This window comes from Acomys minous, assembly GCF_964271855.1.
Source record: "Acomys minous genome assembly, chromosome: 9".
Taxonomy (NCBI): Eukaryota; Metazoa; Chordata; class Mammalia; order Rodentia; family Muridae; genus Acomys; species Acomys minous.
The window spans coordinates 50,733,618-50,760,876 of NC_140490.1; the positions used below are offsets into that span (position 1 = coordinate 50,733,618).

Below are 27,259 nucleotides of genomic sequence, written 5' to 3' on the forward strand. Positions count from 1 at the left end.
GAAAGAAGAGAGAAGAAGGGAGGGAGGGAGAGAAAGGGACAGAGGGAGGAAGGGAGAGAGAGAAGGGGAGGGAGGGGGAAGGGAGAGCAGGGGACAGAGAAAGGGAAGAAAGGAAGAAGGGAGAGAGGGAGGGATAAAGAGAGAGGGAGAGAGAGAGGAGAAAGGGAGGGAAGAGGGAAGGAAGGAAGGAAGGAAAGAGGAATAAGGAGGGAGGGAGAGAGAAAGCGAGAAAAGAGAGAACAAAACCATATGATCAAATGACCAAACCCACAAGGAAGCTGACAATCAAAATATCTGGAGCAGCGATGGGGGGTGAGGGGATGGGGGGATGGGGGGATGGGGTGGGAGGTATAGGGTGGGGGTGAGAGGTGGGGGATGGAGGGGGTCGGCAGGATGGCAGATGCTGACATTATCAGACATGGACTCTGAAAGAACTTCGACACATTCAAGAGAAAGATGACAAGTGCAGAATGTCAACAGAGAATTGGAATCTGTTTTTTAAAAGAAAAAAAGAGAGAACTGAATAAAAAAAAAATCACAGCATTCGAAAACATATTACCTAAAACAGGTTGTCCTTGGCACACCAGAGTAAGGCAGTTATAAAGCTTCTTATCACAAAGCAATTATAAGCCTAGTCAGGCTTGTCAAGGACAGCAGGCTGGAGATGGGGTTCATGGGAGGCAGTGTTCTCACAGCATGGTGGAGGCCCTGGGCTCACTCCTCAGTCACAGAAAAGATTGTTTCAGCACTCTGGAAAGTTCACAGAGAGCAGAGCAGTAAGTAGGCTTGCTCACCTATACTTACTGAGCTCTAAGTCAGCGGTGATCTGCCAGGGCTGCTCCCATGAAGCTGTGGTCCCCAGCCTCCCAGGTGGCATTCAGCCACAGGTAACAGGTCACCAGAACCAGCAGCTTCAATGCCACTGACAGTGAAGTTTTTGTGATATAAAGGGTCAGAGAGATGATGGTGTTAGCCATAGGCCACCCTAATACTGCAATCCTGTTTGAGCAGGTCACACATTAATCAGACACTGCTCTAGATGTTAAGACTGTCAGAGGAGGCTTGAAATTTCCTTAGGCAGCCAGAGTGCACCAGACAGTGGACATATGGAAAGTAGAAACCAGAGTGGGCCCAAGCCACTCACATATACAAGGCAAGTAAATGAAATCTGAGCATAAGCATAGAGACCATGTAAGTGTGCTCAGCTCCCCAGCTCACGTTCTGAAACATTCACAGAGAGACAGAGACTGTGTGACTTCAGGCCTTTGACTGTACCCTCTTAGCAGATGGGGAAGATCCATAGGCAGCCTGGCTTTAATTTTTTTTTCTAATGAGGAAAATAAGTGAGCAGAGACATCAACAGCTCATCACTATGGGAAGATAGGCTTCAAATTTTAGGACTGAGCTGGGGAGAAGGCTCAAGAGGTAAAGGTGCTTGCTGCTAAGCCTGAGGACCGGAGTTCAATCCCTGGGTCTCACATGGTGGACAGAGATAACCAACTCCCGCAGCTTGTCCTTTAACTTCCTGATGTTTGTTGTAGCCCACCCCAACTCTACCCTCACAAACCGTCAACAAACTGGAAAGGTACTTTAAAAATCCTTCATAGGGAACTAAATCACCATATAGAGTTGTTCAAATATATATGTCCCATTAGGGCTGAGCTCTGCACCTTGACACTTGTGGGGTTTTGTGTCTCTATCACCACTTACTGAAGAAATAAGCTTCTGTGATGAGGGCTGAGAAGTTCATTAGTATATGGGTATGATGAATTAGTAATTACTTTAATACTATGTCCATTTAACAGAATAATAACAGTAAGATTGGCCCATAGGGCTTGTGACTTATTAAGCCATAGGTTCTTAACTCCATCATGATGCCGGGTATAAGTTTTATCCTGTGGAGCAGACCTTAACTGCAACCAGAAAGTAGTTGGTTTCTCCCGTAATATTCGTACCACTACTGCACCAATGGCTGTGTCCTGCCAGGCCAGCAGTTACTGTAGTTCTCAGGGTAAATAGCTAGGTAAGATTAGTGATCACTCTTCTTCCCAGGTAGCAGAAGGTGCTACGGCACTTTCTAGCATCATGAAAAAAATGGCCAGTAAGGATAAATCACCCAGTTCAGTTCTAGCTCAATTTCCCCATGTTCTGTGACTCAAGTATGTGATATTTCAACAACAGAGCCTTGTTGTCATGTTCTGGGGAATACCCGAGACCATTACAAATAGCCTGTGGTGATGGCTGGGGTCCAATGGGGCATCATTGGCCAACAATTCCAAAAGAAGTAACTCATTCTTGGCAATAGGCTTCTTCCTTGTTAGCCTGAGATGTCTAATAAGGGCACTAGGGCAACTCCATGCACACACGTGTGTGTGTGTGTGTGTGTGTGTGTGTGTGTGTGTGTAAGCACTGTAGGAGCAGTAGGTTTCCATATGACTTTTTCAAAACGTCTTTAGCATTGTCCCTCTCTGCATTTCTTCCTATATCCCGTCCTCCCATCCCCACCCCCGTCACCCCCATTTAATGCTTTTGTACCATTACCCCCTTTTCCCCTTTATACAAAGTTGTTTTTTAATCTCTGTTTCTTAAACCTCTCTCCTTGTGGCCCTCACTGATTTGCTGACTTCCGTCGGTATTTTCAAGCACACATCTGAAGATTCAAAGCTAACATCAATAAACAAGAAAAAACATGCAACATTTATCTTTCTGGGTCTGGGCCCTAACTCAGAACGATTGTTTCCAACTATATACATCTACCTGCAAATTTCATCATTCTGTTTTTCTTACCAGCTGAGTCATATGCCACTTAAAATCACCAGTCTTCAATAGTAAGAAAAAGATAAAATATGGAAAGAAACAGAGAAGTAGGACCAGACTCAGTTAAAGTAGTCAATAAAAAGTATGAGTTTCAGCCAGGTGTGGTGGCACACACACCTTTAATCCCTGTACTCAGGAGACAAAAGCAAGCAGATCTCCGAGTCCAACACCAGCCTGGTCTGCCAAGCAAGTTCCAGGGCAGCCACGGCTAAACAGAGAAACCCTGTCTTGAAAAAAGCAGACAAAACTGCCAGTCTCTCAAGAGATTGGATTTAGTAAAGTTTTCATAAAAGCATTAAAATACATTTATAGAACCTTTTTAAATAGTTTTTTAAAAAGTGTGATAGCAATCATTGAACTAACAACAAAACTTAATAAAGAGCAGCTATTTAAAAGAACTAAAGCAAAATCGAGGAACTGAAAAAATAATAACTGAAACAAAAAAAGCCAGCAGTGGTACTCAATAGGACATTTTTGGCAGCAAAATAATTAAGAATAGTAATGTAAAGAAATACCATCCAATGCCAGGCACAGTGGTGCACACCTTTAATCCCAGAACTTGGGAGGAAGAGGCAGGAAGATCTCTGTGAGTTTGAGGCCTGCCTGGCCTATATAGAGAGACAGTTCCTGGACATCAAGGACTGCATAAACAGATCCTATTTCAAAAAAAAAATAATAATGCTATCCAAACTGAAGAATAGAGAGAAAAAAATTTAAAGAAAGAAATCTAGCTAGCTTGAGAGCTGAGGGGAGAAAAATGATTATGAAAAGAATTTTAATACATATTACCTTATAAATTCCCCAAACTGATGTAAAAATAATTTATTAATCATAAAGATGAACACAGAGATACACACAAAGACATATAAGACTGAAATTACTGAAAAATACAAAGAAAAATCTTGAGCAAGAAAAAAATTACCATAGAGATCCAATGACTACTAGATGGTTGGAAGCATATTACTATAAATTAAAATATATATTTTAACCCCTACAGCAACCACTAAGAAGGTAACAAAGAAACAAAATAGACTATTAACATAGCCTCTAAAATCTGTAGTAAACAGAAAGGCAGGAAGTAAAAATAGTACAAAATAGACGAGAAATATATGGGACCGAAATAGCAGAATGTCAGGCATAAAGTTTTATCAATGATTATATTAAGTGTGAATGAATTAGGCATTCCACTCAAAAGAGATTGTCCAACTAGAAAAAAGAGCACACTAAACTAAACTCAATCTACTAGAGGTACATTTTAGTTCTAACCGGCCAATGACATACCAAGCAAACAGTAAACATAGGAGCTGAAATGTCTACAGTAATGTCAAAATAAAACATGCTGTAGAAAAATGTGACTAAAGGCAAAAAGAATTTCTGTAACAATGAACCCATGACTACATAAAGAAGACACAATAATCGCCAATGTATATGCAATTGATAACTGAACCTTAAAATGCAGAGAGCAATGTCTGACAAATTTGATTTAAAAAAAAAAAAGATACACTACAATGATAGAGACTTCAATACCCCACTCTCAATACCTGACAGGATGCTTGGACCAAAAATCAACAGACACTTCAAATATCAACCAAGTTGACCTGATGTTAAAAAACTGCTACTCAATGACTGTAGATACATGAAACATTGTTTCAGGTAAAACATATGCTGGACCTCAACAGTCTCAAGAAATTTAAGTTTAAACTAACACAAAATAGCCAGGCCTAGTGGCGCACACCTTTAATCCTAAGTACTTAGAAGGCAGAAGCAGGTAGATCTCTGTGAGTTCTAGGCCAGCCTGGTATACATAGAGAGTTCCAGGGCTACAAGAGAGACCCTGTCTCAAAAAGAAATTATCCATAATATATTTTGTTGTCACAATAGAATCACATTAGAGACTCATATCAGAAGAAATCTGAACAGATAACAAATGTCTGTGAATTAAGCAACACATTTTTCAAGGCCCAGGACTCAGAACTTTAAATGGAACTTTAAGTATACTTTTAACTGGATGAAAATACAATAACGTTTAAGATATAAGGAAATGATGTCCAGATAACATTGTGTAACTACAGTGCCTAATTAGAAAAGAGCAGCCTTAAGTCAGAAACCCAAGCATCAGCTTTGAGGAGGCAAGAGATAAACGCAATCCACAGGACACCAAAGGAAAGGAATAATAAATACAGGGCAGGTGTCAGTGGGTAGAAAACAGAAAATAGAAACCACAAAAGTGAAAATTATAAAGAAAATCAAAACTCACAGACCAATGATCAGAGAATTTAAAAAAAAATACACTACTGTTTACAGAAATTAAATGGATAAAATGGACAATTTCCTAAAAACCCACAAGTTGAAAACCTTTTTTAAAAAGCCCTTTTGCTGTGGTAGAGTATCTAAATAGACATACAGAAAGAAAAAAGATGAACCAATAAGTGAAAATCTTTCCCCAAACAATTCCCATGCTCACATGCTTCTCTGGAGGGAAAAAAAACTTACCATGTATTTGAGGAGAGAACAAGACCAGCTCTTACAAAGTGCTTTCAGAATATAAAGAGCAAGCACTTCCAAAGCCACATGGAGATATCAAAGGAGATGTGCAGAACACTCTTCCTAAACATGGACACAAAAGTCCTTTTAGAGAAGATTAAAAGCAAAATTTAGCACCACAGGAAAGGTAGAGCATCCTTTACAGATGGAACAAGTGAGATTTAGCTCTGGAAAGCGATGTTGGTTTGAAACTGAAAACTCAGTTGATATGATAAACTGTTAACATGAAAAAGGGTGTGTACCACATTCGATACACACACAGGCAGCAATCCACAGGAACCATAACTTCAAAACTCTCAAACTACATGCATGGCCACCCCCATCCCGACAGTGAGCATCATGAAGAAGGGAGGCTCATACAATGTCGTATACAGTGCCCCAGACTAAATGCTTCCCTTCAAGGTCAAGAGCAAAGTGAGGTTTTCTGCTTTTAACACTGAACAAGGATACGGATGTCCTCGTGTCACTTCTAACGCCACACTGTGGGGGAAGCAGGGCAAGTGTGATAGGGAGAGAGAAAAGGAAAGTAAGGAAAGGAGAGGGCAGCAGAGAGGAGCAAGTGAGCAGGGGAAGTAGAACTTCCCTGATCTGAAGGTTACGAGGACTTCTTTAGACTGTAACAAGGAGTTCACAACCCCCCAGACTGTAAGTGAATAACCAGGGTTGCAAGGCGTAGGAACAAATACAAGAGTTAAATTCATGTTTGCATAATATGAAAAAAAGTTCTAATTATTCAATACGCTACCTACCAGCAACAAATAATTTATAAAAATTAACAATGTCATTCACAACAGCATGAGAAGAATGAAAATGCAGTAAAAAGATCCAGGAAAAAAAAGCCAGACCAATTAATACTGATGGGAATGTTGAGATCTAAATCATGGAAAGACATTCCATATTCCAGAACTGCAAAACTGCGCTGTGAAAAGTCAGTTCTCCACAATCCACCCATGGAATCAACACAGCCACTCTCAACATCTCAGTAGGAAATTTTTTATACAAATTAGTAAATTTATCTTAATATTTATATGGAAATGTATAGGACCTAGGATAACCAAAGAAATCTTTGAGGAAACCCTAAATTGGACAATTTACACTAACCAATTTCAATTTTTAATATAAAGTGATGACATGATACATGGTAAAGAAAGTTATGAGAATGGATGGACAGATGGTAAATTATATAGATAATCATTAATAGACAGGTGATAATGATAGGTGACAGATAAAATAGAGATAGAAGATAGATAGACAGACAGACAGACAGACACATCTAAATTGAGAGCCTGGAAATGGTTACAGATATGTACCACCATATTTATCTGTCAATTCATTTTTTATAAAAGCACTAAGACAGTGATGTCAGGATTATACTCTATTTGAGAAATACTACAGGAAAATGGTTCCATGCTTATATGCAAATAAATCTCAGTAAGTAAAGACTACCTTAGCCCACCTGTAATAACAAACTGCAAATGGACTGTGGAGGTAGACGCTTCAGTAACATTTGTAAAAGTTGTGGAAGGGAGTGCTTCCTTACCTCATTGCATCAAGTTCTTAGGTATAACACCAGAAGAACCCATTACTGACTGGAGCTGAAGTTTAAACTTCTAAGTAGACAGTAAAGAAAATGACAAGACTAACCAGAGACTCGAGAAAACAACTGCAAGGCATATATCTAGCAAAGACCTTGTATCTAGGGAATATAAATTTTAAACAGTCACTATCAGCCAGCAAGATGGCACAGTGTGTGAAGGCACTTGCTGTCAAGCCTGCCAACTGCATTTGATTCCTGGAACCTACATGGTGGAAGAAGAAAACTAACTTTTGCAATTTTGCCTCCAGCCTCCAGTCATGTACCAGTCCAGTACACAGAGAGAGAGAGAGAGAGAGAGAGAGAGAGAGAAAGAAAGAAAGGAAAAATAAAATGTGCCAAACACTTGAACAGGCATTTCTTCAAACAAAACCTACAAGTGAAAAAAAAAAACCTTACAAGTGGCTAAAATAAGCATTAAAAATACAAGCAATATCACTAGCTCTTACACAAATAAAAAAATTAAAACACAAATTGAAGCCTGCCTATCAAGGGCTGGAGATGTGGCTCAGCGGCTATGAGCACTTGCTGTGAAAGCATGAATATGTAAGTTCAAGTCCTCAGAGCCCACATAAGATGCGAACTCACGCATCTGTAACCCCAGGGCCATGGGCTTGTTAGGGAAATGGGAGAACCGCTGAGTCTTGCTGGCTACCAACCTAGCTCCAGGTTAGAGAGAGACCCTCTGTCAAGCAAATAAGTCACGGATGGCTGTAGCAGGACACTTGCCTCCTCTTCTGGCCTCTGCATGCACACACAGGTACCCTGGCCTGCACACACACACGCACATATATCATACACCCATATAATAATGAGCAAATATGTTCAAAAATAAATCCACACACTCACTAGAGTGGCTGTGGTCAGTAGTTGTTGAAAAAGGCTGTAAAGAAACTAAAAACTTCATACTCAGCCATTGGGAATATAAACTCGGGGGGTATAAATTGACAATTTCTTTAAAAGTTTTACTTCTAGCATATGACCCAGCAGTTCTATTTGTAGGAATTACCCAAGAAAAATGTAATGCATATCTATTCAATAACTTCTATGAGTAATAATGAAGTTATTCTTCCAGGTATCGAATAACTAGAGACAATTTTCACTAACTGATGAATGGATGAACAGACTTCAGTATAGTTATACAAATAAAAAACTTTAAGAGCAGAAGAAGAATAAAACAATCTAAATTGCAATGGATACAAGTCTCAAAATTACTAACCTAAGTGAAAAAAGCTACCAGCAAAAGAGCACATATTGTATCGTTCACCACATGTCATATCAGTAGAAGAGGCAGTTGTAGGTCAATGGTGGACCACGTGAACAGATTCATAGAGTCCTAGGTTCCACCCTTAATCCAGGGTTGGGGGTGATGGTAGTATGAGGTGAGAGCTGGGAACAGAGATGGTGTGATCACACAAAAGCATTCTGGGAATCTATAGAAATGTCCTCAAGCTAGATGGTGATAATGGTGCAGAACTCTATAAATTGAACTAATATCACTGAATTGGTTGCACACTTACAATGGCTATGCCATATGTCATGGCATAAGAAGTCAGGCCTCCACAAACTGCAATGAATAAGAAACTGAAGAGAAAAGCAATCGGAGAGGGACTGTTGAAAAGATTCCATACCAAAGGCAAAAGGGAAAATGACAATGGAAAATACAGAAGAGAGTTTGTGCCAAATAACACTAAGTGGAAAGGTCTGGCAGATGGGCATTCACACTTCCAGAAGGAGAGGAGGGACCCGGAACTAGACACAGTACAGTTTGCTGAGATGACTGCCAAGACTAGTCCACAGCTGACTCAAGACGGTTTCCAGGATGCCCCAAGCAGAAGAAAGGAGGGAAATGTGCCTTGGGATACTCCAACGCAATGCTGCAAGCCAAAACTCAAGACAAGAGTATGCAGAGATGAAAAATGCATACACCTTCAGAGAGCCAACAATCAGCTGACAGCTGACTTCCCTATCAAGAAGGAAGAGAGGAGGAGGAGAGAAGAGGGAGGGGGAAGGAGGAGTGGAGGATCAGGCAAAGAAATGATGACCAATGATGGACAATGAAGTTACATCTTTAAAACAGTTTTTAAAATGGCAGCCCAGAGTTTTATATGCACTAAAAACATGATTCAAAGACTAAGACAACAAGCCTGGCATGGTGGCGCATGCCTTTAATCCCAGCACTCGGGAGGCAGAGGCAGGCGGATCAATGTGAGTTCGAGGGCAGCCTGGTCTACAGAGGGAGTCCAGGACAGCCAAGGCTACACAGAGAAAGACTGTCTCAAAAACAAAAAAAAGTAAGACAACATAAAGAAATATTCAAAACATAAAATTAGAAATATTATACAAATGAGTTCTCCCACTTAGTGAGAAGAGAATGCCAAGGGGAAGCTCACATGCATGGATGAAAAGAAGTTACAAATAGAAGTAAATTTTATCTGCAACAATCACACATGGTGTGGCTTTAACCATCTACGGAGTTGACATGAGTGATAGAAATGAAGCAGAAGAGAGTCGGGCGTTCTGTAGGACTGAGGCACTGTGGGAGCACTGCAGCATCATGGGAAACCGAGAGAAGCGTGGATGCTGGGGTCAGCCCCTGCACAATGAGAGAAAGAATAGAATAAGAAGACAGGCAGCTAATAAGTAGACATGGGGCAACCTGAATGATGCTTGATAAATCAAAAGTACAAGGAAGGAAGGGGAACAGAGCACTTGGATGACTGGAAATCAAGTAGATGGAAACTAAAACCCAAACATGCTATTGGTTGCTGTCAACATAAATGGACCATCAGGTGCTCTGAAAATTGCCTCAAGGGATAGATAAACAAACAAACAAATAAACGATATGCTCCTCATAAAAGAAACAGTAGTCAAAGAAGTCAAACAACAGAAAAATGCCGCCCCATGACCAAAGGGAGGCAGGTGTGCACTGATCGAACGTAGAGATTTTTGAGTCAAGAACCATTAGAAGAACTAAAGACAGGCATTTCAGGACAGGAGTCTAACACACAAGAAATTGGTGAAAATATGTGTATATCTAAAAATAGACTCTTGACTATGTATGTAAATGATGGGATGAAAAGAAGAAATAGAGCCGGGCAGTGGTGGTGCACTCCTTTAATCCCAGCACTCAGGAGGCAGAGGCAGGCAGATCTCTAGATTCAAGGCCAGCCTGATCTACAAAGTGAATTCCAGGAAAGCCAAGGCTACACAGAGAAACCCTGGCTCAAAAAACAAGCAAAAGGAAGGAAGGAAGGAAGGAAGGAAGGAAGGAAGGAAGGAAGGAAATAGACTAGACACATTCATTGTCACAGAGATTCAAGTAAAAGATTTAGCTTAACTTTCTCAAAATTCACAGAATAATCAGACAAAAGATGTTCAGTTACATCAGAACCCAACAATTAGATCCTCAGAGCACCCTCCAAAATATTAAAAATTAAACAGTTAATGAGCAAATGGCCTCTAGGACAAAAAGAAAAGCAGAATGGACATTTTAAAACACACTGAGCTGAAAAAATAAAGACATGACGCGAACACACAAGATTCTTCCAGATCCAGGCTCTGAAAGAAAGCACAGAGCTGTGAGTGCATAGGTGAGGAAGGGAAAGAGTCCAAAGGCCAGGTATACAACGTGCTTGCAAAGCTGGAGACAATGAGCCAGACATAGAAATTAACAAACCAGAAAACAGGCACACAGTAGCACAGGGGGAAAAACAGACGAGAAAAATGGTCAAAATGGCCTCACTGAGAAAATATAAAAGGCTCCCAAGCTAGACTGAACCAGGCCAAAAAAGGCACAGACTGACAATGCCAGGGGTGAAAGGCAGCACCTGCCCCTCTGCTAAGCTTGAGAGGGTTTCATTGGCCACTTGTATGCAGAGGTTGGAAGAGTTAATCAAGTGGCCAAATCCCTTAGAAAGAAAAGTCAGCCACACGATTAAGGAGACACAGACTATCCAGCTGGAGAGATCACTCCCCCATGTAAACCTTCCTTACCAAGAAAACTCTAGAACAAGTGGCTTCAATACTGATTTATTTCACACTTTTCGAAGAGAACTAAGACAAATTCTTTTTGAGAGAACTGGACTGAAAGAAAGCACACATCCCAAGTAGTTGTATAAAAGTCACGCATCCTTCAAAGCCAAACCAGTCATGGCAGGAGTGCGGCGTAAAAGGCTAATCCCTGCCACAACAAACAAAACATGTAAGTGATAGCAGACCAGCTGGGCTGATGACGGAGTGAGAACTGTGCCTTGCATCCTTTGCTTCCACTGTGGTTCCCTACCACGTGGACAACCGGAAGGAAAGCCAACCGTGTGATCATGGCAGTACATGCAGGAAGGCATTGGCTAAAACTCAGCCCCTGCTCACTGTTAGAACACTGATCAAAGTAGAGACGAAAGGCTCGGATCAAATAAAAAACATACTTATACACAATTTCACACCTAAAAGACTCCATTTTCTCCTGAAATTTAGTATGAGAGAATCACATGCCATGATCATTTCCACCTGAAACTGTAACTGAGGCTCTAATGAGCACAAAGAAGCAACAATAAATAAATAAATAAATAAATAAATAAATAAATAAATAAATAGTGTAAGGTTAGATAAGAAATAAAATAAAATAAAACTCTAGATTCACTGTGCAAGATAAGACACACACACCACTATGCAAATGATTCTGGAATTATCCAAACTGAACAGTGAGTTAACAAAATCCCTGGAGTGAAGGCAAATTGACAAAAGCCTGTTGTGTTTACACACACAAGCAAAGCAATTAGAAAGCACAACTTTTCCAGATGCGGAAAAAAGAATCAATGTAATGAAAAATGTGCAGGAATGCTTCAAGGAGAGCTTAGAAAATCAGATTAGATGGAGAGCTGTGTTGGCTTCGTTAGGAAGAAGACGAGACCATGCAAACGCAAAATCATCAGAGTGTCTGCTCAGAGCAATGCCAATGGAAGTTTCAGCTGGGGTAGGTGTGTGTGTGTGTGTGTGTGTGTGTGTGTGTGTGTGTGTGTGTGTGTGTGTGTGTGTATGCGCGCACGCGCGCGGATGCATGTGTGTGTGTGTGTGCGAGTGCATGAGCATGGTAACTCAGTTATTCTAAAATGTATATGTAAATGCTAGACATTAGAAATAGGTTAAAAGGGAACCAAAAACTTTATATGTGTAAACACTACCATCACCTTAACCCAACTTCCCAACACACCCAAAACATCAATTGCAAGCAGTTATAGATCCATGAACAAGTCAAGTTCCAAAACTTCTTGATAGCCCTGGAGAATATCTTTGAAACCTTGAGGCAGTCAGAAAGTTCTCAAGATACAGGAAACACTGGCCCTAAAGGAAAGATTCATAAATTGGAACTAATAAATTAAGCATTTATGTACATCTAAATAATTACAAAATTAAAAAGTCAGTATATAAGAGAAAACATTTGTAAGCATGTATCTCCAAATGAGAATTTCATAAAACTATTCAAGACAAAACAGAACTGTTAAGGGAAAAAAAAACCTCTTTAAATAACAATCAAAATTTTAATGAGCATTCCATAGAAGAGATAATCCATATACATGAAAAAGTATTCAACATCGTTTATTGGGAAACCACAATGAGATGCCTACCCTCTTTTCACTCTCCACTGTGATCAGCAATCCAAAATGTGGATGTGGTGTGAGTGACACACACACACACACACACACACACACACACAGTTCTAGGCCTGCAGGTGACACAACCACTTTGGTCAACTGTTCAATATCAAAGCTAAATTGTACCTGTGATCCATGACCCTTCCACTACTAACAGATGCTAAACCTATAGCATACATATCTGAGTGTAGGAATGTTCACAGACCTCATGTGATGCTGCATGCCTTTAAGGCCAGAACTTGGTCTACTGAGACAAAACGATCGTGAGTTCAACGCCATCTTGGGCTCCATAATGGGACCCTGTCTCACATGTGTGTGTGTGTGTGTGTGTTGTGTGTGTATATATCATATATATGAGAGATATATACTTATAATAATAGCACTATGTATAATAAAAAACTAGAACTACCAAATGTGCATCATAGATTCTGAAAATGGTGACATGCACATATGAAACAGTATGCAGAGATGACTCTATTTGTAAAAGCTCTAAAATAAGTAAAGACTGTTCTATAGCTCTGGGATCAGCACTATTGGCAATCTTTTTTAAGATTTTTATTTTTATTTTATGTGTTTGAGTGTTTTGCCTCCGTGTGTGTGTGTGTGTGTGTGTGTGTGTGTGTGTGTGTGTGTGAGCATCAGGGAGGCCTGAAGAGGACAGCCAATGCCCTGGAACTACAGTTACAGCTGGTTATAACCCACCCTGTGGATGCTGGGAACTAAAGCCAGGTCCTCTACAGAAGCAACACATGCTCTAAACTGATGAACCATGTCTTTGGCATTGGATACTGGGAATCTTTTAAGAGCAGATAATTACTGGAAAAGGCAAAGGGCATCTATGATGGGTCTAGGTATTTTGGTATTTGGGGTATGAAGAACATTAACACAGGAGATCATCGTGTGGCAATATCCTTCTCTGTGTGCACGCGGATCTTTAATAAGGAAATTTAGCTGAAAACAAATGTCTTGCTAACCGTGTCTTGGTGTAACAGATGTGACACACAGCAGGCTCAAAATGTCATGACTTTGAAGAGATTGCCTAAAACTCAAATCTGAGCTCTCACTTCCCGTTCCAAATATCTTAGATCTTCTGAGCTTGGCCCTTGTCTCTCACCAGCCACATTGGTTACTGCTGTTTTATCCCCCCACCCAGCTCTACCCCTCCAGACACACTCTCTACACTAACTCAAGGCAGCTCCCTTCCCACCTCTTCTGCCCCTCTTCCCACCCCACCTCCTACGTCCTCTTCCCTAGGTTACTCTTCACTCAGCATGGACACTAACCGTTCCCAAATCTGTAAAATGCTCCTGACTTCCACAACCACCATCTACCCCATAAGGCCATAGCCTAGTGCAATGTGGAGACACTTAGCCATAGCTTCTATTACCTTTTAGCTCAGAGCAGTGGGCTGTATCTGATTTGTTCATTTGTGGGTCATCCGTGCCTGCCACAACCGCACATGGTGAACAATTAGGTCAACTGAATGAATAAAGTCAGACAGATACCTAACCACACCTACATGAGAGTTTTCCTCAGCTCTACAGTATGGGAATTTTTCACATGAGCCGAGTACATTTTCTCTTTTCTGAAGTCACTTTATCTGGCAGAGAAATCAGCTATGACCTAGAATTAATAATCAAACCAGTGGAATTTACTGCAAATCGAAGAATGATGGAATCTCAGCCCAGATATAATTCTGAACTCTAAAATGTTTTAAACATTTTCTAATTAGTGCCCAATATGGACATTAAATAAATGAGTGCTGGTTTCATGTTCTTCCATCATAGCCTGTGACACAGAGAAAGAAAACATTGAATTTGTCATATTGCCAGTTCCTCAGCCACACGTATCAATCAATAGTGTAGTCCATTCCTAGTGTCCCTTTATGACAAGTAAGGTTTATCTCAAATGATTTTTTTTAAAGTGCTGGGCGTGGTGGCTCATGCCTTTAATCACAGCACTCAGGAGGCAGAGGCAGGTAGATCTCTGTGCGTTTGAAGCCAGTCTGGTCTCCAGAGCAAGTCCAGGACAGTCAGGGGTACACAAAGAAACCCTGTCTCGGAAAAAAAAATTTTTTTAACATATCTTTTTTTTTTAATTAACCATTTAAATCCTCTTTCATTTGTAATCAGTAGGATATGCTGAGTAACTTTCCCACGCAGGTGTTATCACTATCACGAGTGAGAGATCATAACAATGTCAGGTTTCAATGAGCTCACGTAGTTTTAATTAATACGTTCTCCTCCGTGACGATCCAGTGCTCTGATAGGTGCCCTGAAAGTGTCTTCCTCCGACTGATACGTGCCTTGCACTGGATCTGCTACCAGAATCACGAAGAGTGGGAAATACTGATCTGAATTTCTGGGGAAAGGCCTGATGATTTGACCTTGAGAAATGCTTCCCCGGGCTGGGAGATGGCTCAGCCAGCAAAGAGCTTGCCACTGGAGCATGAGGACCTGCGTTTGGATCCCTAGCACACATGTAACAAGCCAGGCCTGTGGGTGTGTGCTTGTAACCTCAGTGCTGAGGGTGTGGAGTGAAGGAGTCTGGAGCTCGCCAGCAAGCCAGCTTTTCCAAACTGGTATGCTCCAGGTTCAATGAGAAATCCTGTCCTGAGAAATACAGTGGAAAGGAATTGAGGAAGATACCTGATGCCATGTGTACACATATGTAAACCCACATATACCACAGACAAAAATGGTTAACTAAAATAAAGAGGAATGCTTCCTGGCTGGGACATAGCTCAGCAGTAAAATGCTCGCCTACTGTGTGTAAGGCCCTGCATTCAATCGCCAGCACAGCAAAGACAAGCAAATGCTTTCTGTTAGTCAATCATTTCCTTGGCCATGCTACATAGCTCTGTCTTCTGTTTGTGGTACCAGGCCAGCTCTGAATGGGCAGTTAAGTGCACAGACACATGCTACAACTTGTTCACAGTTGCTTCTCATGATACTCAGAGAGTCATCCAGGTGCCAGATAACTAACTGAGTGCTCTTCCGTGCCAGGCTGTGGACAATATACAAGAATCACAAGCAAAAACAGACACTCCTTCCACCTTCCTAGTGCTTATAGACCCGTGAATATATTATCGATTTTTTAAATCACATAAATACAAAACTATAATAGTAATAAATGCAGCACCTCTTGCTTGAACCGCTACAACTGGCTCCTAACAAGTCTCCCCGTTACTGCTCTTGCCCTTTGACCATCCACTCACTGCGTGGAAAATTACTGCCATGTCTCTCCGACTCCATCTGTGCTTTCTTTTGGTCTTTAAGTCTTTTGAGCAAGGAAGTGGTAATACCAAATTTCAAATTCAAAGAAATGGTACTGAGAAACAGACTGCCGGTATCCCGGGTGGAACTGGAGGACCAGGTGGAAGATTTCCTAAAATTAAAGGGAAATGGCAGTAGATGGTAGCAGAGAGGTAGTGGTAGACAAGAAGAAGATGATAGCACTTGACGGCAGAGGCAGCAAACCAGGCTCAACCAGAGCCGTCTGTTCTTTGTATCCACTGTGGAGGCCGAGTGGCCTTCTACCCGTACATTATAGTGAACAAGAGACCATAACAGTGTGAACTGATTCAGTGACTTCCAGTGGCTCTAGTTAATACGTTATTATTTTGATCAACAGATGTCTCTGAAAATGCCCCTCTACCTATTAGTGTGGCTTGTAGTGTCTCCACTTTCCGAGAAGGAGTAAAGAAGAAAAAGAAAGTCCAGGTCAGCTGCAAAGTTAGTCTAAACAACTGAACAGATGAAGCAACCATTAAGTAAATTGGTAAAGAAAGGGGCTGAGCATGCATCACTGCGGGGAGTCAGCACTCACTCCGTCTCCTATGTGGTGCACTGGAAGTACCAAAAGTAAACAAAAAGGCAAAGTTTTGCGATAGAAACTATTGGCATATTAAAGTTGTGTGGCAAAGGGCAATTATCTAAAAATTGGGGTAAGACCAGAAAAGAGAGGATCCAAAGACCAGAGCTGAATCAAGTGCAGTGCTTTCAAGATCTGAAGAAATCCACAAAGGATGCTGCCAAAGGGAGCGTGAGTGTGGACAGGGAATCAAGACAGAGAGGTGCCCCAGAGGCCACTGTGCTGGCCAGAATTCAGTGAACATCGCCTCTACTTCCTTGCGCTATGGTGCATGGAGGACGCCTCTCTGCCACACTTACATTAGGCCTGGCTGCGTGAATCTTTGGCCAGTGGGAATGCTAGTGAGTACAATGGAAGAAGGGACCTCCGATGTGCTTACATGGTCTGGCTTTATTCCTTTACTCCTATACACTGCCACAACAAGGACATTCCTGGGATACACGCCATTCCTTCAGCTCGAGCCCTAGAACCAAGACACAGAGGGCAGGCCGAACACAACCCACAGCGTGGAATCAATGCCAGCTGAGTCACAGCCTGGAGCACAGCCACCAAGCAAGCTCACCTTCCTTGGCTGAAATACAGTTGGCCTATACCAATGAACCAAATAGCCAACGCAAGCTACGGAGCTTAAAGGATCTTGGTACCATAACACCAATAAGCCACAGCTATGGGGACACCAACTAAAGAAAATCTTTGCTGAAGAAATCGAGCAATTGTCATATGTTACTGACAGGTGGGCTGAAATGAGGATTGGGAGCTGATCCCGGATGTGAAGGAAGAGAGCACTCTGCAGCACTTCCAGCAGGGTGGGGGATGTAAACACCTAAGTGGAATAGGCTCAAGAGTAGAGGGAGAAAAAGACAAGAGGGTGGCGTCTATAACTCTTCCTCAAGTTTCATTATATATGAGAAGAGAACAATGATACAGACACTGAGGAAGAACATAGGGGTCGGGGAAGACTTTAAGGTAGTGTCACAAGTGACAATGTTGGATTTGAAACTGATGGACATGATTCAGAGTCGGAGAGATGGTGACAGGTATGGACAGGTGGTGTGACAGATACGCTGATCAGAGCCTGTGAAGTGGTCAATGGGTGAGACTATCTACAGAGGATGAGGAAGGAGGAGGTGACCTAGGGCAGAGGAGAAGAAAGGATAACACAAAATGTTTATCTAGGCCAGCCAGCTTTGAACAGACTGGGAAAACGGGGCAGGATGGCCCACTGTACTTGACCTCACATTGAGATTGTATTTAGGTCTTCACAATTCTAAGCTGCACACAATGCGACAGAGACAGCTTAAGCTAACTGTAGTGTACCTCCCCTGGAACTAACACGGCTGTTAGAGACAAGCAAAGAAGATTAAAGAGATCTCTTAGGAAAATGAGCAAAAGCATAGAATATTTGTATCTAATGAGATGACTTTAAAACACCTGGGCCAGCCAATCCGATGTCATGAAAACTACTACAGAACTACCAAGTAGAGAAGTACAGGCTCAACTGAGAGAAAGATATCTGGGACAGCCCGGGCCATAGCCCGAAGCTGAAGGGAAGATTGTGAGGAGTAAATGTGAACACAACACCTGGGGCCACATCATTCAACATGGCCGCCACTAACTGGGCTCCTAAGTTCCTGGCAGGTGGTATGTGCAACTAAGAAACCAAAGGTTTTGTTTTATTCCATTTCGGTCAACTTACACTTAGAAACTGGCATGTAAAGTGTCTGCTACAAATATAACTTTACTCTTTAGGGAGGAGTACATTTAATTTTAACTCCTGAGATACAAATCCAGATGTTCTAGCAACGTAAACTATGCACCAGATTTTAGAACAGAAAAAGAGCAGCATTCGTTATCTCATTAATCACGTCTCTATTGACTACATGTTAAAATTATGATGAATCTTTGGGCACACTGGCTTTAAAACCTATTATGAAAATTACTTTTCAAAATACGGCTATCAAAACTTAAAATTACATATCGGACAATGCTGTCCTGTGTATTAAAAGAAATCAATGTGATCTGAGAGCATGGCTCTCAGTTACCTGTTGCTATGGTGACTATAAAAGACAAGCCATCCATCAGTGTCACAGGAAGAATTACTTATGATGGATGTAATCTAGGTGCAACTTTCAACTCTCAAATCTGTGGCCCACAAGGAGGTACATTTTAGGGGAGATTGGTCACACAGCAGCCTCAGCATGAAACGGGGTGGTAACTAAACCCTACCTGGAATGGTGCGTTCTGCTCATTCACTTCCAAGTGAGTAAGAAACTCAACAATCTAGAGAGAGTTAGAGAGACACTGAAAGAAACAGGACCTAGGGCCGGAGGGATGGCTCAGTGGTTAAAAGCACATGTTGGTCCTGCAGAGGGCTTGGGTTCAAATCCCAGTGCCTACATGGTGGCTCACAACCATGTATAACTTCAGTCCCAGAATATCTAATGCCACTTCTGATATACTCAGACATCAGGTATACATGTGGTGCATAGGCATGTCTGCAGACAAAGCACTCATGCATATAAAATAAAAATAAATAAGCCTTTTATTTAGAACAGGAAACATGTTTCTATTAATACTTGTGATACAGTCTATGAATGATTGTCACAGTTTTAATGACAAACTGACAGCTTAGATTCTAATTTAAAATGTGTGATAGATTTTAGACATGAGATTAATTTAGATTGAAATGCTTAAGAATGTTTGATTAAGTCTAGACAATATTAATTTTGTAAGTGATAGAATATTCAAAGACACTTGAACTAGTTTTCAGGAAGGCATTGCTAACTGGAATCAGAAATTTGTCCCAACAATTCTGATTCCTTAAATGCAAAATAGTTAAGGTTTTAAATGAAGCTGATAACTTGAAGAATTCAGTCTATGCAATTTGAGTCAAAGAGAAGTCGAAGAAAGTCACTGTGATTTGCTTACCTCAATAAACAAAATGATAAGCTATGTACGCTGAACTTACAGGTCTAAAGAAAACTGTTTCTATTGTTTGCCTGTGATGGATTACATAGTAAGTTTCCACTTCTTACAGAAAACTTACCTTTAATAAGTAAAAAATAGGTACTTTTCCAAATATGAATTCAATTAACCCTAACAACTAAATGCCACGGAGTAGTAGTGGTCTCTCCATTTCACAAATTAGCGATCTGAGTACATTCAGATTGCTAAAACAAATTTCTATAGAACTCATTGGCTTATATATAGGTGACAGAAATTTTCTTGTCACGGTTCTGGAAATTGGAAGGCCAGGACCAAGGCACTGGAGCTTGTGTGTCTGGTGAGAGTGTTCTTGCTGGTTCATAGGTGCTATCTTCCAATTGTGTCCTCTGAGAACCAAGTCCATTCATGAGATTTATGTTAATCACTTCCCTAAGGCCCCGCCCTCCAATGCCACTATCACCTTAGGAGTCAGGATTTCAACACGTGAAGATGTATGGAGAACAAAAGTATTTGGGCCACTGCAATAAGAAATGAAGACTCGGGCAGGAGCTGCCCCAAGACCATGACACCACAAACAGGGCCACAGCCAGGATGTGAGTCCAAGCCATCTTCTCAGACTGCTCTTGAATATGGAAAACAAAGCAGGTTTGAATAGGCAGTTCAGAGTGTAACCAAGTTTCTGGTTCCTCTTTTTCTACATAGTTATAAAGTCTCCTCCAGGAATTCTAGGAAACCCCCCATTGTGTACTGGAATGATCCAGACAGACACTGTTTTTAAGACTTCTGACTTCAACCCTGACCTTCAACATCCTAAACCAAGGAACTCCCACAGCACAGCACTGAGTCAAAGCTCTGAGTGCTCTTCAAAATGTCCCAGCCTGGAGAGTAGCAGCTATGGAGTCCTTTTCATTTATTTTCTTAATTGTTTAGATTTATTTGTTTTATCTTATGCTTTGCCTGCATGTATGCCTGTGTCCTACATGCATGCCTGGTGCTTGTGGGAGTCAGAAGAGGACATCAGATCCCCTGGAACTAGAGTTACAGACAGTCCTGGGTCACCAATGTGGGTGCTGGAAATCAAACCCCAGGCCTCTGCAAGAGCAGCCAGTGCTCTCAGTCACTGAGCCACCTCTCTAGCCCCAGTTTTCTTTTCTTTTCTATTTTTTTTAATCCTGTGCTATTCCATATAGCCCTTTCCAAAATAATTCCCAACCTAGGACCCAGTATAAAATAAAACAAACTCAGAGGATAAGAGACCACGCTACTTAATTTTTGCATTTAATTCTAAAAACATATTTATGACCTACATCTTTTATGATAAGTCCTCCCCCTCCTTCTGCTCCCAGGCTCCACCTGCCATCTGTAGCCATCCTGCCTACCTTGGAGCCTAATACAAGGTGAGCATGCCTGCTGTTCCCAGTATGACCACTAAGCTGTCCTGAGCTGTCCTGAGTGCTTTCAGGAGGATGCATAAGCATCACTTCATTGCATCTTCCCAGCAACAGGAAGCCGTTCTTTGACTGCTGATAATTAACAAAGCCATCGTAGTCAGCTTCAGATAGAAAGTTAGCCAGACATCATGGGGTTTGTTTTTCCCGTTTAACAACTCCATGTAATGTTGGATAAACTGTGGGCAGTTTGCAGTCAAGGAGACAAGAGTTACAAGTGGAGATCAGAAGAAAGGGCTTATGTAGTATGCTTAGGAGGGTTCCTAGCACCAAGTAAGTGCTCAGTAAATAAAAGCTAAGATAGTATTTAGCATTAAGAGTCCTAACAAAACTATAGATAACTGTTGCTAGATAGCTGTTTCTTATTTAATTCCACTTTTCATATGGTCAAAAGAATAAAGGCCCCTGAATGTGGGACTCCTAATCATTCTTCTACTGAGAACAAGAGAACATGTGTTATGGAGTCGGGGAACAGATGGATAAAACCTGAAGATCATTCAAAAGACAACTGTAAATTGGGAAAGATTCATTTTCTGTTCTCTTTGGCTAGAAGACCGATCAAAGGCTTAATCATAACTGATGACATAGAACTTAAGATAGCTACTGTTTTCTTCTTCTTTCCTAAATCATTTAAGACACAGGCCCTGGAAAGGAAGTAAGTTGAAAATGCAGTTGTAATAGTTGCTTTCTAATGATACAGTTCAAATAACTAAAACCTCAAATACCGTAATGCCCTTGTGATACATTTCAAGCTCAGGGTGCCGAGCTAACACCATAAGGAACCTGAGCCAGTGCTTCCTGGCCTTAAACAATACTGACTGTGGAGATGGACTGAAGACATCATAAGTTTACATGACATGAAAAGAATCTGAAGTATCTGATTAAGAAGAGACGACGTCTGCCTGCCCTACATCTGGTACTGGGAATTCAGAAGGCCTGGTTCTTGTTCTTAGGAAGTTGACAGTGTTTTGTTTTGTTTTGTTTTCTAAACACAGCCCATAATGTTCGTAAAGGAGGGAGGCAGACAGAGGATTTGTCAAAAGAGAGTGAGGAAGAAGTACCACATAGTCCTAAGGACGTGTCAGAGGCAGCTCGGAAAAGGAGAGGTCATCCTCCAAAGTGAGGTCCTTCATAAGGCAGCAAGAGTCAACCAAAGTGAGGCCCTTCATAAGGCAGCGAGAATGGCAGACATTTCTGTGACATATTTACGTGAATCCAGCAAAGCCAGCACCAGGGGGAAATGCACATTCTTATGGCATTCACATAATAAATGAAACATCAAACCCCTTCAGAAGTTCCTCTTTTAATCAGTAACGTATTCTAGGTGCTATGAAGAGAATACTAACGGAGCCAAGCCTGGTGGCATCCGAGGGTGGCGTCTTATGCCTGTAATCCCAGAACCAAGACTGAGATGCAGGAAGAATATGAGTCCGGGGTCAATTTCAGCTTCATGGTCACTGGTCTAGCCTGGGCTAAGAGTGAGACACTGTTTCAAAGCCAAACAAAAATCGCAAAGTGTGGTGGTGCACACCTTTAATGCCAGCATTCCAAGGCAGAGGCAAGCAGATCTCTGCGAGTTTGAAGCCAGCTTGGTCTATGTAGTTAGTTCCAGGATAGCAGGGCTACATAGAGACCCAGTCCCCCCCACCAAAAAAAATGAAACACTAAATAAAGTAAATTTTAAACATGGACTAGAGGAAATTTTTAGCTCACACCTACAATCTCGGTGGTCAAGATGCTGAGGCAGTACAGCCTGGACACTTGCTCTAAGTTAAACTGGACTATACATTTAGCCACAGGTCAGCTTGGGCTACAGAGTAAGACCCTGCATCAGTCCCATCACCCCCGAAAGAAAATGATGCTGGCACACATCATGATACACTATAAAGAAATGTGTCTTGTTCTGCAGCTTCTGACTTTGTTTCTTCTTACGAAAGAGATGGGGGAAAAAAATAAGAAAAACAATCAAAGAATAATAATTAGTGACATTATTTCTACACTTTGCATACATTGCCAAATAGAAAATAAAGCCAATGCATTGCTTCACGTAAAGCTCAAAATCTGGTAGAACGTTGTGCACCTTTAAGTTAACATAACAGAGAAAGCCCATCACTGTTACCATTCATAAAACAAGGTCAATGGCCAGTCCCTGTCTCCTATGGTTCATGTGTAGAAAATAACGGTTCATATGTGTAACATGCTTAGGATAGTACTAGACACACTGGTTGATACTGATTGACTGGCTGATAAATTGATTGTTTAACTGGCTGATTTAAAAAAAAAAAGGATGGAAATCCAAATACCTACATTCAAACAGGGTCTTAGAAAATCAATATATATCCAGAGAAAGTGCCAGATAAGATCGCAGAGACGCCCTCTCCCATCGATTTATAATTCAAGAGCTTGAGTAAATATCTATTCTTCAACAGAACTATACCTGACATATCACATCGTGATCAAACTGTGTAAAGCACCATGTTTGGCTTGAATGACTATAGTTAGCCATTAGGGAAGACAGCTGATGGAGCAGTCAATACTCGGAACACAGTCCTTTCAAATGCATCCAACATGAGACAAGCACGTAGTTTATAGATCCACTGTGATCTTGAGTAGCTAACTCTCATACCATGGCCTATATGGGGGCAGGAAGGGGGGATGTATTTTCAGGCCTTCACATATGGTTTGTAATGTTCCAAAGTACATACATATATGCCAAAATGCACATTTTAGTCAGAGTGGGAAAGAGGGTCTCAGCCACGAGGACCAGCAGCCCTGGTGTGAGAATGCCTAACCTCGGAAACCCTAAGTAAATGGCCTTGGCCAATTGCCAAGGAATCCGAGCAATGAAGTACTAAAAAGATGCTTGGGCCTCCAAAGCCTTTCCTCCCTGATGCTCCAACCCCACCCCGAGGGCCCTTGGTGTGAACGGACCTCCTTTTCACTCACTGGACCCTCACCTCCCAGCTCTGAGTGTTTCGCTTTTGCCTGATTTTAAGGGAAGAAGCGGGAACGCAGCATAAGACGCCTGAGGATGTCTGTGGTGAAAGCACCCCAACAGAATCCCAGAGGCTCCTGTCCACCACAGCAGCCATTCAGACTGAAGAGTAAGGCCCGTGATGTAGGGTTTGTTGCCAATGCATACCATCACCACACGCTGGGTTTCTAATATTTTTTCTGGTTGAACTAAAAAAAACTAGCCAACACACATTTTAAAAAGAAGTTCTGAGGGTATAAACATCTTTTTAAATCAGTATGGGGTTGAGTGATAACTTTTTCCCCTGAAAAACTTCGAGGGTGGCAAAGTAACACACAGGACTAGATTGGGTGACATAGTGAGTTTAAAAATTAAAAATAAAAACAAAGCCAAAGAAATAATCAGAGCCTGTATAAAACAAATAATCTTCAAGCAAAGAGTTCCGATAGCGTCGTCTATAAGAAGGAATTACATGGTCCTCATCTGTTAGCTATGTCCGAACCTGTACTATGTAAGTGCTATGCATAACTACAAGGTAAGATAAATCAGTCATTTCCTTTGACCTACACTTCTATCTCACAAAGATAAACATAAACGTTTTCCACCCAGCATTCGGAGTTTGCAAAATGGCTTCACATTATCGTATCTTTATTAGACTCAGGGCACAAAACTGGAATGTCCCCACAACAGTTTCCCTACCTCTATGAATCATTACTAATAATCTATGCCACAAAACCCCCCTTCCTCCTGCCACTGTGGCCAGCATCTCTCCACCTGTTCTCGGCACCGCGGTTGTGATCAATACCCACCGTGCACAGCAGGTCAGGAAATGATATATTATATTTATAGCATCTCGCCTTGAGGTCTCCGGGTCGCCTTCTCTCCAGCCACATTTCTGAGCCTAAGTATTTGGGTAATGAAGTCATTAAAAACCTATCATCCTCCACCAGTGTGATCTTATAAATGCACGTTGCACTAGATGCTGAATTACCAAGCACTCACTATCACAATGCAACCAGAAACTGCAAGAGAATGATGACCCAGAAACAGCAAATGGAGGAGGCTCAGTGGCTTTAGGCTGCCGGGAAGGCTTTATGGTTACAGACAACCGACTTCCAACCACACAAAGATAAGGCCAGTTTGAAGTTAAAGAAGATCCCTTGGTGCTGCTTTGGTATCTTTGGATACATTTGATCCATTTAAAGAACAGGCTTCATCAGGTGGGACAGCCATACCACCAATCACCAGCCTGGGTTTTACAACTTGGACCAAAAATTAAGGCCAGTTTTACTTTGCAAAATTCCGACTGTTAAACCAGGACACGCAGGAAAAAACACTAGCACCCTTAGGAAGCCAGGAGAGCCATCACCAGCCTTTCACACCTAAGGGCATGCTTGCTTCCCCCAAGTGGCTGATCTGAGTCAAGGCCCTTTGCACTTCCTACTGCAATAGTCTGGCCAACCCTGTGTGGCTTTGCTTTAGCACCTGATGATAGCTCACACTCCAGAAACCCAGTGACACACAGAAACAAGAGATCAGAGTTTTCGTAAGTAAACCAACACAATCCATGAATGTTTGTTTCTGTTTAGTGGCTTTATTTTGCAAGGGGGAAAAATGATGCTGTTTCGAAGATGCCAAACCATTGAACCTTGTGCCTGCAAGAGCTGGCCTGGAAGGACAAACAGGAGTCCTTATCTGGCTATATTAACACTGAGCAGCTCTATGCTTCAACACCCTGATTGTGAACCACAACTGCCAAGGCTCGAATTCCCAATGTGGGTTTCATATAGCTACACGTACAGAGACCTTGTACTTGAATGTTCGGATTGCTGACAAAGAGCTAAATAAAGCCAGCCGCACTCCTGGTACCTTAGAAAGAACTCAAATTGTATTTTTAGTACAACCAAGCAACTACATTCTGTGACTATATAATGTGCCTTCGTTTTTGATAGTCTGATTGCCTTTCAGGCTGAAATGAGAAAAGGCTGAATTTTTTTCCCCTGCTTGTCATCTCAAAGCTGCTCCATTTCATCTTAATCAGGCTAGTGTTTCATTACCTTCATCAGAGAGTATTTAGCAGAGCGTCTGTGAGCCACCCTGTAGGTAAAACTCAGTTTAAAAACAAGCCCAATTGTGGAATAATTTGAAAATTATTGCAACGTAAATCCTTTCGTTTCCAATACAGCCTTATAATGAAGTGGCATTACTCAAAATTGCTGGCACCTGAGAACAGGCTTAGGAACCCAGCAGTTAGCAAGCTAACAGGTGTTGGAATCCCACAGAAAGAGGAGGAATATTAGATAATCACTCTGGGCTGACGCCTCCTGTAGCTATGATACCCAGAATTCTAATCAACTTACCCACAACTCAAAATAATCAGGGTTGCCGTGTCTTCACCTATAATGTCAGCTAACAAAAAAAAAAAAAAAAAAAAAAACACAGTTGCTTTCATTCCATAAAACATTCTCTAATCTACTTATACAAGATTTTCTAAGTTGAGTTATACAACTTAATCAAATAGATAATTTTTCGGCTATCAACATATCATCTGTCCCCAATTAATGCAAATAATATCAGCATGTATATGATTTCCTTAACTGGTCACCTGTAACCCTAAAAAATGGATGTTTTCTTCCTCTCACAATAGTAAATATTATTTCTAGTACTTCGCTAAAAGTCTTCACTGTCACCTTTTAAATTTTATTCTTTGCGTCTACAACAAACTATCATTAAATGATCTGCCTGCTTGGGGCCATTAGAAAGGAGTGGTACCCACAACTTGAGCAGTTCTGCACCCAGTACCCCAATGCCCTTGGCAACGGCATCTCACTCCTTCCCTCTACACTGGTAAACACTCATGCAAACAGTGCCTGGATACCTGCCTCCAAGGGTGCTTTGAATGGCTCCCTTGCATAAAACACACACACACACACACACACACACACACACACACACACACACACACACGGCATTTTCCACTTGCCTAAAGCGTGAACACAATATCTTTCAAAAACAATAGCAACGATGTCCGTGCCAAGTATCTCCTCGACGAGGTATTGGGTCCAGCTAACAGCTCTGGAAAGGCTACATTGAGGAGCCTGGGTACTCTTTCCCACCCTGTAGTTCCAGATTTAGATTCAAAACCCAAAGGAACTTCAGAAATCACTTCTCAATGTGCGGACCACAACCGTCAGAATGAGCTGACTTTTTAGAAATTTGTTTTACATTTTTCAAAAATCTCTCATTTGCTCCTTACACCTCCTATCCTATTCTGTAAGGAATTAACCATGGAACACGAAAGTCCTGGGGTAATTTTTTTCTCCTTCTTTTCCTTCTTTAATCATCAAAGGCAAAGGAGAGAGGCGGGAGGAAAGAGGAGAGATACCCCAGCAGGTGGGTATGGCTCAGC

General features: G+C 41.5%; 1 protein-coding gene across 4 annotated transcripts in view; it reads right to left on the reverse strand.

Annotated features, from left to right (window-relative positions):
* The window catches only part of RNF182 (ring finger protein 182), a 65,487-nt gene that overhangs the window by 24,641 nt on the left and 13,587 nt on the right, over nucleotides 1–27,259 (reverse strand). The window contains exon 1 of one of the 4 annotated variants that reach the window (XM_084796259.1): nucleotides 26,211–26,259. The exons of the other annotated variants lie outside the window; for them this stretch is intronic. The gene's annotated coding sequence lies outside the window, so the exon portion shown is untranslated. Of the gene's footprint in view, nucleotides 1–26,210; nucleotides 26,260–27,259 lie in introns of those variants that run through there. 4 annotated transcript variants of the gene reach the window in all.